The sequence below is a fragment of the Abramis brama genome, assembly GCF_963993115.1.
Source record: "Abramis brama genome assembly, chromosome: 4".
In the NCBI taxonomy this organism is placed as follows: domain Eukaryota; kingdom Metazoa; phylum Chordata; class Actinopteri; order Cypriniformes; family Leuciscidae; genus Abramis; species Abramis brama.
The window spans coordinates 801,944-814,615 of record NC_139966.1 but is presented as its reverse complement, the minus strand read 5'-3'; positions in this window follow the sequence as shown (position 1 = coordinate 814,615).

Below are 12,672 nucleotides of genomic sequence, written 5' to 3'. Positions count from 1 at the left end.
GGTAGGGGAGAGTGGGGTAAGATGAGCCAGTTTTTACTTATGTGGATCTCAAGGCAAGGGAAATTGAGACAGAAGTACAATGAAGACATCCACTGTTAATTTGGGATGTTGCCTATAAACTGAAAATTAAAAAAATGCACCTATGACAAAGAGCCTTGAAAATATGACCTCAGAAAAAAAAGTGTTCATGTGACTCAACTTACCCCAGGCTAGGGGTAAGTTGATCCCAGTCAGTGGGTAAATTGAGCCATCTGGGGGTAAATTGACCATCCTATCTTTCACTTTTTTATGCAAGCATAATAATAAAAAAACTTGCCTCTTTAAAATAATAATTTAATAACACACTTACCTTTCTAAACAATGTTAACCCTCTGGGGTCTGAGGTGTTTTGGGGGCCCTTGGGATGTTTTGAAATGCCCTGACATTTGTGCTTTTTTCAGTTGCTTATACACATATTAATGGCAAAGGTGTAAATGCACTATTTAGCACAAAACAGGGCTACCATAATATGTGTGCAACATGTATGTACATGTTTGTATTTTTGAGAGAATAATGTTTATGCGTGGTTATTAAAAAAACAAAATCTTCTGCCCAAATGTGTCACTCATATAAAGCACAATACAAATAATTTAAAGAGAAGGCTTATATTGACCTTTTAAGATTTAGTTTACATCTACCTTGTAAATATATGTTTTGCTATTTTATTAAAAAGATTACAATTACAACAACAATTACAATTTCATCAATATTTCAAGTGTACTCTTTCTTTGTAAAAAATAAATTATAGGCCTACATTTTACTATATGTATTCATTTATTTGAATATAGCCTACATTGGAACAAATACTATAGTAACATCTTAGCTGATGACTTTATTTTTGACAAAAAAAAAAAATACTGTGCATATATATATATATGTATATATATATATATATATATATATATATAACATATGAGCAGAAATTGCTAAACAAAAGCTTATTTGATGTGGCAATAGTCTATTTTAAAAAACTTTATCCAAAACTAGTCAACAAAATATTGTCTTTCATATTTCGGCCGACTGTATTGTTTTTATGAAATATTAGGGCATATAAATGTTAATAGCAGTTTAATATGTTTCTTATACAAAGATATTTTATTTCAACACATTTCAGTCGATTTTCTCCATTTCAAAAAGGTTGAACCACTGGTTCAATTTACCCCACATCATCTGGCTCACTTTGCCCCATAGTCACCATTTTGGTAAAAACGGCCTAGCTTAGCAATTCAGGATAACCTTTAGCTTAATGATTCACATGGTTTTAAATGTTGACAAATCACCAACATGTACCATACACAACTTTAGACCTAGATCAATTTGCTTTGACAAAACGGCTAATATACCTGAAATGCAGAAAATTTACTTTAACAAGCAAAAAAGGTGTTTTTGTGGAAAAGACAACTTCCCTCTTGTCCCATGTGCTTCTCCTCTTCACAGTAATATATACATGATGGAGTCCTTCAAAATGTATGGTCCCATGACACCAAATGTGCATAGTTTCCTAGAAACAGGGGGTGGGTCAACTTACCCACTGGCTCATTTTACCCCACTCTCCCCTAAGTCTAGTATTTTAATGCCAACTGCAAATCTTGCTTATCAAGTATGATGTATATTTATATGAGGCTATACTGTGTGTGTTAAATATTTCTGCTCAGTGTCAGATATTTCTCTGTTCTGTAAAAGACAAAATTTTGATCTTAACTCAAGTGTTTTCGGGCTACATCAGTAGCCTTTTAAACGGCACAATTTTTCATTTAATCCGAAAATCTTTTTCAGAAACACACACACACACACACACACACACACACACACACACACACACACACACACACAGACAGAGGTATTATTTTTTTGATAAAGTGTGTGCGGTTTAGTTTTCTTAAAGCTCCAATATGTAGGAATTTTGTAATAAAATTTCCGAAAATAACTTGGACAGTGTGATATATTTCCTCCAGTTGTGTACTTAAAATATCTCAAAAGTCTCCAAAGATTTTTTATTTCAGAGAAATTCCGATTTTAAATAACTGGCCGTCCCGGAAAAGAAATGTCACGCCTCAGTGACGCAATGTCCGCTCTATCCTTTTTTTCCGACCATGTGATAGGATATTCCACCACACCGGATTTTTATTTTATTTTTTTACAACAACTTTATTGAGTTTTTTTTTTTTCTTATCACAATAAACAATAAAGACGTCTGACAAAGAATAAAAAAGAATAAAATAAAAAATATGACCCACCACACCGGAATATCACGGTCAAACGCGGAAGTGGTGGTTATAGCGTTATTGCCATAGACTGTATGGTTATAGCTGTTATGGATCACGATTACTCTTTGGCGAGTATTGAAGTGCCAACAAAACGAAAGCGTCCATATTCGGATACACGCGGAGTCACGGACTGTGTGACAAACGGAGGAATAAAACCCGGATAAATATCGTCAGGCGTTTTCGAGATGGAGAGAGCTGCGCGACTATCTTGGACTTGACAGAGACTCTGCTCTCGCGAGTGTATTGATAGACAGGTAAGACATGCAACTGTCAATAATAGCACTTATAAACAAAGTTATATTGCTCTTTGTACTTCGGTAAGGCTTTTTATCACATGTGGTGACCGAGATTATGGCAGTACAATTAAATACAATCGGATATGTTGTTAAAAAATATATTTAGTCATTACTTGCAAATGTTCGTTCAAATTTACTTTTAGATATTGGTTTGAACACGTTAAACAACACGGCATTAACCATAAAAACGTAAAACTGCACAACATAAACCAAACAAATCATTTGACAAATAGCTGTATGTTGTAACGGGATAATATAGCATAACATTTCACGTTCCTTGCAGTTCATTAATTATGATGACATAAAATAATACGATCAGACATACAGGTAATACAAAAACGAATAAATTACCTCATCCGTGATCATGATTCATTAATTCCATTTAGATACATTGCTATGGTGAAAACGCATTAAAAACTACATCTCCCATCGTCACCTCCTTCATAGCGTCATCAAGCTTCGCCTTTGTTATTGTTGGAAACTGCGCCCTCTTGTGGTCACATACAAAAGTTACATAGTGGAGCTTTAAGTACCGCTTCAAGAACCGTTTAAGCACCGGAACCGTCTGAAAAATACAGAGTAGGTACTGGTTTCGGATAAAACCCAACCAATACCCAACCCTAGTTAGAAAGAATGAATAATATTAGTTGGAAGTGAAATGACTTGTGAGTAATGTTTCAGGGAGTTTAGATTTGAGTTTTTGGGTTGTGCACTACTGGGCCACCGTAGCCTTGGCTCAATTTGAACATTCTGAAATGAAAGTCAATGTGGTTTTATCAGAAATATCACAGAGGCACATGATGACCTTTGGCCAATGGTTTTCTCTTTTCTTGTGTGCATGCAGACCTTACGTAGCCCCGCCCCTTTCAGCGCTGCTTGGGTCTGCTAACTCTAATGTGTTGTTCTGTTTGTTTTTCTACAGGACATTGGACGCCTGGTGGAATGACTTTTTAAATAAATGTTATGTTTTTATTGAAATTAAATTATTTTAATGATTTTATTTATTCTTATATTATAACTTATTTTTTATGAATTGTATTTATTGTAATGTATTTAAATTAACCTATTTTTAATGATCTTCATTTATTCTAATGTATTTAAATAAACTTTTTTTATGCACTAGTATGAGTATTTATTATAATGGATGTATTGAAATTAATACATTTCCAATTAAAACTAACCTCAGTTGACTTCATTATAATTTTATTCATTTATTATTGTTGGTATTCTTTAGTGAAAATTAAATGTTTATACAATGGGGACAATTTGTATAATTTCTAATGTACAAAATGAGATGACATTTATTGTAGTCTTTTAATTAATTATGCAACATTACCAACTGCTGAAACCACCAAATCCACTTTTACCATTGGAAGTGTTCTCTTTTAATTGTGTATTTCTGAACTGTTTTATGCATTTGCATGGTTTACATTCAAGAACATAATATTATTAGAGAAAATAAAGTTTTTGCACAAATTTCTCACTGAACTGAATGACATAGTTGACCCACAAATGACGTTTCTGTCATTAATCACTCAAGCTCATGTCGGTCCAAACCCGTAAGACTTTCCTTCATCTTCAGAACACAAATGAAGATATTTTAGATGAAATCTGAGAGCTTTCTGTCCCTCCACTGACAGCTACGCAACTACCACTTTGGCGTTCATAAATAGATCGTAAAACTAATCCATATGAATTAAGCGTTTTATTCCAAAATTTTCTGAAGAGACTCGATCGCTTAACATGATGAACAGATTGAATTTAGGCTTATATTCACACATGAACATTCATCAACACACATCAGTTGTGGTGAACGGAAGCTCAAGCTTGTTTGAGTGAATGAACCTCTCTGGTTCTCGCACGTCAAGCGAACATGCTTGAGCTTCCGTTCACCACAACTGATGTGTGTTGATGAATGTTCATGTGTGAATTCAATAAATTCAATCTGTTCATCATGTTAAGCGATCGAGTCTCTTCAGAAAATTTTGACTAAAAACCCTCAATTCATATGGATTAGTTTTACGATCCATTTATGAACTTTTTGAACGCCAAAGTGGTAGTTGCGTAGATGTCAGTGGAGGGACAGAAAGCTCTCAGATTTCATTAAAAAGATCTTTATTTGTGTTCTGAAGATGAACAAATATTTTACGGGTTTTGGAACGACATGAGGTTGTTGAGTAATTAATGATTAATTTCGTTTTAGGGCCAACTATCCCTTTAACATTTGACTAAATTCGATTTTTCCAAATCCAAGGTCCCCTTTAAGTGCTGTGTTAAGCAGGTCAGTCAACACCTCCTCTTCTCGGATGCCTCGAGGCAAAGAGAGCACCGTGCCACAAGCTGAAGCAAATGGAAGCCGGCGGTTCTCTTGCGTGTAAAACTCAATTCTCGGTTCTCCGGGGAAGCCCAGTGGGGGAATGCTGTCTGCACCAGTAATAAACACCAGCATCTCCTGAAAGGTGATTGTCGATTGTTTTTCTGTAAAAATAAGAAAAGAGGGTAAAAAATATCAATATTATATTTTACTGAAGCTTATTGATCTGCTGTATAAAGGCGGTATCACACAACTGTGCTGTTCTTCTGATTATAAGAACAGCTGTGATTACCTGTTAAAACCATGCAAATACTGTATATTGACGACTGTGAGAGTGATATTGAAGAAAAGCATAATTATAAAATATGACAATATTATAAAAAAATGATCCCAGTCTGATTACCCTGAATTGAGTCCAGCAAAGGATTTCTCAGAGGTTGCTTCCCTCCTCACTCCAGCACATTGTGAACAGGGCTCTGCATTCATCTCTGGCTAATTCTTTCTGCTCATTTGCTCAAGGAAGACCTTCCAGTTTTTTTCAACAATCTGCCACAAGTTGCCACAGGAGTTCATGCCATCCTTAAACTGAGTGATCATGTCTGCTGTTCTAAAATAAATATGTTCCAAGAAATGTCCATACTGTATATTATTTAAAAATAAAATAAAAACATTCAGTTCAGTGTCCTCCACAAGAATGGTCTCCCTTTGTAAATATGAGCATGTAAAATTGTCTTCGCTGTTTATCCTTTTAGTCTTTCATTCCAAAGCCTGTGGAAGAAGGAGATGAAGTTACACAAGCGGGGATCTGAAATATCTGGATCCAGAGACTGTTTTACTCATATTTGCCAAGGGTGCCAATATTAGTGGAGGGCACTTAAATAAACATGATTCAAACTGTAGACTGACAGTAAATGTAAAATGTAAATTATTGTGAGTTTTATACCTGAAGTAAATGTAGTGTTTGATCACCTGACCATAGATCCGTCTCATATCCTCCAGGGACGCCACAGTCAGCAATCCAGTCTCCAAGGCTTGACACTATGCCATCTATGTCTTCTTGGGTCTGACAAAAATACCTTAAAAGAAAGAAACTCCATTACCCTCACAAATCATAAATGCCTTCTGTTTGAATGGTGTGAAGATGCATACCTGTCGCACTTTATCTTGAATTATTTCACCATCTGGCAGGTTACGCCAGTCTAATTCTCCTGCAGAATCTGCTTGGCCACATATTAGTTTGAATAATGTGCTGTCTAGTGCTTTGAAACCTGGTCCACCATGCATGAGAGACCAAGAAATTAGCTTTCCCGCTGTGTAATACCGCTTCATTTCCACAGCTGCTTGGTCATAGGTGAAAAACACCTGGCCTGTTTTCCCCTCAGAAACTCTGAATGATGACTGCACACCTGCATCCAGGGTCGGCGCCAGGACATACGGAACGAGGGGGCCTCGTTGTGTCACTGGGGGGGCATACCTCTCCCACCCTCAATAATAATAATACACCCACTTTTAATTAAAACAACAACAACAACCTCTATAAATCCACGATTGCTTGAATGATCAAGCACGTTAGGTGTTTTAGACGAATACAGATTATTATGAATAAATACTAAAAAAAATACTTAACGTCATGACGTATAGTCATATTTCAATCAATTACATACAAGCTGCTAGTGACGTAATTTATTTAATCGCCTGTCGCGAGTGAAAATGCAAAGTTGCAAAGCTGATTTTAGTCTAGTAAAACTAAATTAATTTACAAAAAAAAAAAAATATATATATATATATTTTTTTTTTAAATAGGCCTATATATATATCGTCGCTGTCGGGCGGAATCCTCGTATCTCTCAGGAAATTAAAAAAACGGCATATTTTTTGAGTTATTAAACATTGTATCGTTAAAGTTGGTATTATACCTAATATTGCTATCCTATACTGTTGTGTACCAACATTAACACAACATTTCCCCAAAATCATGTTTAATCGGAGATACGAGATTTATGACTTGGGAGCAGGGAGATACGAGGTTAATTTACGCTGTCATTGACAAGAGTGGTAACTTACGGACACAGACGTCGCTGCTGCCAGTGTTCATTAAAGTCTGCGGTCGCGTTGAGCCTTTTGACAAGATAAGGCTTTAAGAGCCATTCAGATCTAATGATTGTGGTTACATACATCTTCCTAAACTCCATTTTAAACGTTTAAGAGATATGAGTGATGCATGCAATACCAAAATACTAGGCTGTCTAAATTAAGCTGTCTAAAACTAATAGGCGGAAATTAATCTGCACGCAAACAAAGTCAGCGGTCGCGTTGAGCCTTTTGACAAGAGAAAAGGCTTCAGTAGTTAACCAAAGCTAACGACTGGTTCCATACATCTTCCTAAACTCCATTTTAAAGGTTTAAGAGCCATAAGTGAAGCAGAACAAAAAACGATGAGCTGACAAACGTTAGGCTGTCTAATAGGCGGAAATTAGACCAGTAGACCTACCTTTTTTCTCCCATAAATAAAAACCTTGCTACTTGGGGTATTTTACATGCACAGTGCCAACTTCGAGTCAGTAAAATAATAATAAAAACAATAATTTAATACTGGTATCCAAAACATTAAATTCAATTCAAGTATTATATTAGATACATTTTAAAACTTCAATGCACATGTATAATAAGCCTAGTAATAATAAGCCTAGTAATAAGTAGACATTTAAAATACATAAATAACTGATATCATAGTTTAACACAGATAAAATCAGAGTTGAGGCTTGCTTTACGTGTTGCTCGACGAGGACTTCTTAATCGTTGTGACTTTCAATCCTGAGGAGACAAAATGCCGCGAGGCTCCCGCCGCGGAGTGAAGAAGAGGTGGAGTTACGAGGATTCTCAGACAGTTGAAGTGTCCAATGGAGTTAAGAGATTTGCTCTCAAGCTATTTTCAACACTTTAGATTGGTTAATAATTTGTAAAAATAACAGTACCACGTGGGGACTGACCAATAGCATCGATTTGTGAAAAAATATGAAATTGACCAAATTTGGACATACGAGGCTTCCACCCGACAGGCGACAGCGACGATATTTAATTATATGTCAGGAATAAGAGGGCACAGTGGAACCGTCACCGTGCCTGTTGCTGAGTCTCAACGGATGAAATCGCGCTCCGAGGCAGGGTGGTGTGCTGACCAGAGGTGAGGGGGCACAGTAACCTAGGTGGCCGGGCCAGGCCCCCTGGGGCCCCCTCGTGGCGCCGACCCTGCCTGCATCAAAAGCCTAGAGAAATAAAGAGCCCAAATACTATTAAATAATTGAATTGATATTGAAATGAAAGCCTACAATGTGTGCTTATTTATAATAATAATAATGAAGTCATAATGTATAGTCATATAAACAATATAATCTTTTATCACTCGTCAGGTTTTATTTGAACCATAGTGGCCAGCTTACTATACATTTTACAATTTAATACACCGCTACACCAAATAAATGTGGTCATGAAGTACTGATTTAAGTTACTTTTTTTTTATACATATATATAAAATTACCTGTTTATTATCTCAAAGCTTATGCTAAGAAAGAAATAGTCCATTACATGGTACAAAACAGTTGGCCAAGCAACAAGAGCAACACTGCCACAATATTACAGTAATATTGATATTGTAGTACTCTGAGGTCATATGTAAAACCATATTCAGTTGATGATTGAGACACAGGATGGCAACAGTTTCTATACTTGTGTGATACAAGACACACAAATGAAGCGCTATTTCAGTTTCCCGATGAGTGGTTAGCACTGCCATAAACAATGGTAAATATGATATAATATCTGACTGCAATAACGTAAACAAATTTGTTTTGCATATTTGCTATAATAAAAAAGACATCACATAATATTTGATAAATATACTATTGAATATGATAAATAGTTAAGACCAACGTCTGCTAGGGTCATCAGCACTTTCACCTACTTGTGGGGATTTGTGCCATGCAGAGTAGCAAGTTTTCAGTGTGGTACATGCCCTGTGCAGAATTATCCTCATTCTGGCCACTACAATCTCCCTTTCTTCAAAATCCAGGTTTTCCCGCTGAAATGTTCTGATGATGTCAGCATCCTAAGTCATTACAACAACAAAAAACAAACTTAATAACATAAATGATTATGGCTTTTTAAAAGTATGGTTGCATACTTACATCAATTTCACTGTTAGGATAAACAGGTCAACACGACCACATCCTCCTTTATTATTTTTATTTATTTGATAAAAAATACAGAAAAAAAAAATGTAATATTGTGATATATTATTACAATTTAAAATAATTGGTTTTCAATTTATTATACTTTTAAATGATCTATTTCTGTGATGCAAAGCTGAATTTTCAGGATCATTACTCCAGTCTATCACATGATCCTTTAGAAATCACTCTAATATTCTGATTTATTATGAGTGTTGGAAACAGTTCTGCTGCCTAATATATTTGATGAATAAAAGGTTAAGAAGTACTGCATTTATTCAAAATAAAAAAAATATTTTCTAATAATATAAATCTTCTGAAGAAGCAAAAATCTACTTCCGCTCAAATCAGGCCAAGGAGTACAAAAGATCCTCCACTCTATGCAACGAGATCATGTAACCTCTGACATCAGAAGTGATGAGATGATTTGTGCGTATGGAGATGCATTATCTGCAAAAAGGGCCGTGAAGAATCTCAGCACAGATACATTGCACAAAAGCTGAGAGAACTAGGACGGTTTATGTTGGCTGCCAAGGAGATTGATAAGCGTGCCAAAACTCTTAAAGACGTTAGTGATCCAGCAAATTTTAAACTGGCAATTGAAGCAGCCAGACACGTGTCGAACTATGATGCAAACAAGAACGAATATGGAAAGCCATCTACAGCTGTTAAGATTGGGTTTCCACTCAAAGGGGCCACTGAAGCCTGGATAGGCCACTGCTTGATGGACTCTGATGTCAAAACTGAGAAGAAGGCCAGAAAGTTCAAGGAGTTGCTGGAGAGCTCATGGTCCATTCATGTGTCGACTGATGCTCATAGCTCATTGGAGCAACGGCGGTGGGGCGAAGAAGACACCGTACCTCTGACAGAGGATGTTATCACTCTCCAGAACTACCTGAGGAAAGTTGAGGATGAGGCGAAGGCAGAGTTAACAGAGCGCGCGAGTACTACAGCGTACAGGAGGTTAAGTGAGAGCCTTCTTGCACAAATAATTGTGTTCAATAAGAAGCGCGAAGGAGAAGCATCACGTTTAACCCTTGAGACATATCTAAAAGCAGACACCGGTCCTGTTAATAAGGACATTTAGGAGACTCTATCGCCTGTGGAAACACAAATGAGCCACAGACTGACACGTTTGGTGACGCGCGGAAAGAGAGGCAGAAAGGTGCCCATCACTTCTAAGATTGCTTGCTTGCTTTATTGATTGCTTCAGCACCCCTAAATCTTTGCTTGACACAAAAGCTTCGCTTGAACACCCAGAACTGCTGAGATCAGCAAGGTTGAGGAAACACCTTATGTCGGCTTCTCGACCTCAGCAATCAGGAACTCGAGCAAGCTGCTCGTTTTATGGGACATGATATCCGAGTCGACTGCGAGTATTATCGACAGACGGATAAAACATTCCAAGTGGCCGAGATTGGCAAACTTCTGTTAGCGATGGAGCAGAGTCACTGAAAGGGAAGAGTCTGCAAACACTGGGCTCTGTTATCAGTGGTGATTAAATTAGTTTTTTATTTTTATTTAACAGGGACAATACACTAGGCATTGTTACACATAGACAACCGATGCCGTGTACATAGGGCGTCCCTGGTTAAGCTTTTACATAAATTAAAAACAAACACAATCATCACAAGAAACAAAACATTGAAATTAAATGTTAAATGAAACATTATATTATTATTATTATACAATTTTAAAGTTCTCCCTCTTCCAATTACACTTTGTCTTCTATCTGTCTTCATCTCTCCTTCTGACTTTGTCTCTTTATTTATCTGCATGTTTTTGACTTTCTTTTGATATCACTGTAAAAGTACGTTGAGCAATTTCCTACTGTGAATATTCTCATAGGCAAAAGACACGCAGCCAGCCCAACTAAAGATCTGAAAGGTGTCAAAAAGAGAAGGACGTCAGATGCAGGAATTCAGCAGGAAGCTCATGAAGGGATGTTCTGAAAATCACACGAGTAGTCATGTTAGGAACGCTACGCTCTTGTATTTAAACTGAAACTTTGAATCTTGTGGAAAAAAATAAGCCTGATGCATGACGTTTAGAATGTATTACAATTTGTTGATTTTGTGTATGGTCAACCTAAATGTGACAAAAAGGGGTTTAACCTTTTTGGTCTTTTTTGAGAGAAAAATACATTTTGAGAAAACAGAATTTAAATTCATAATGTTTCATATAAATCTATGGATGCTAACCGACCAACAAAGCATGTACCGGTATTTGCATTTCAGAAAAACTTATGTTGTGAATGATCGTCTGTATGTTTCTAATGTATGCTTCATCAGATGGACGGCAGCTGTCCACCACAAGCTCATCAGCTCAAAGGAAAAAGAAGACTGTCACAACACAAAGACAAGATGATGATGATGACTCCGCAGGATGGTCACTTGGGAAGAGACGATGTCAAACTGCAAGAACAAGACATGCAGATGATGGTAATGCTGATGAGGATGATGGGAGTGATGAAGACACAGGTAACACTCTCAGTGTGACTTTAATCTTTCACTGCACCATCAGGGCCGGCCCGCGGAATAGGCAAATGCTAGGTGATATTTTTATTTTTAAACTTTTTTTATTTTTACTTTTTACTAATACTATTTTAAACCATAAATTCTAAATGCTACCAAATAAAGGCAAAAAGGAAAAAAAAACTCAGCTAAAAACTTAGCTAAGTCATCCGACTCCGGTCCGGCGCATCAATCTCCCCCGCCCAGCGAGTGCTTGAAGTGCGTCAGAAACAGCGCGCGCGATCAGCTGTTGTTAATCTGTTGTGTAGCGTCGCCTCTCGCCGCATCCAGTGTACCGGTAGACCGCACTGCCTCTGTCTGAGGGCGCTTCACACAAGCACCCCTGTAGAAACGGGCCTGGCAGCTCACGCCAGCTCTAGACCCGGTGAAAGTTTCCTGACTGATGGCCGGATTTACATGACGCATTATAAATTAGCATTATAGTCTGCAATAGATACAGTGTCGAAAAGAAGAGGATAAAAGACTGAGGTAAAGTGGTAGAATGAATGAACAACAGTTTATCAAATTGCATAGTAGTAAGATACTTTAATTTAATTGCTGTTATTTTTACCTTAAACGTTATGCTAGCAGTTGTTCTGAGTTCTCCAGAGGCCGCAGACAGTGTGATTTTGTAACAATCATGTCAGTTTTTAGACGCATTTAAGCCTACTATCACTTTAATTAAAGTTTTACTCTTTGTGCAGTTTTGGGGGGATATATATATATATTTTTTTTTTTTTGCCAAAATTAGTAATGATATTTATAAACAGGTTTAATAAAATAGCAATGTTTTATGTAAAATTCACATTAAAGAAGACATTTCTCAGTTTCATTCATGGTGAAAACATGAAACATGCCATAGTTTAGTGGAAGATTGCTAACATCAACTGGAAAACAAGCACTTTTGCTAGAGCTCAATGAATAGTTTGTGCATGAATGACATTTGGACGATGAATCACTGTTTTATCCAGAGTGCTATATATAAATGAGCTAAATTAATAACTTATTTACAACAAT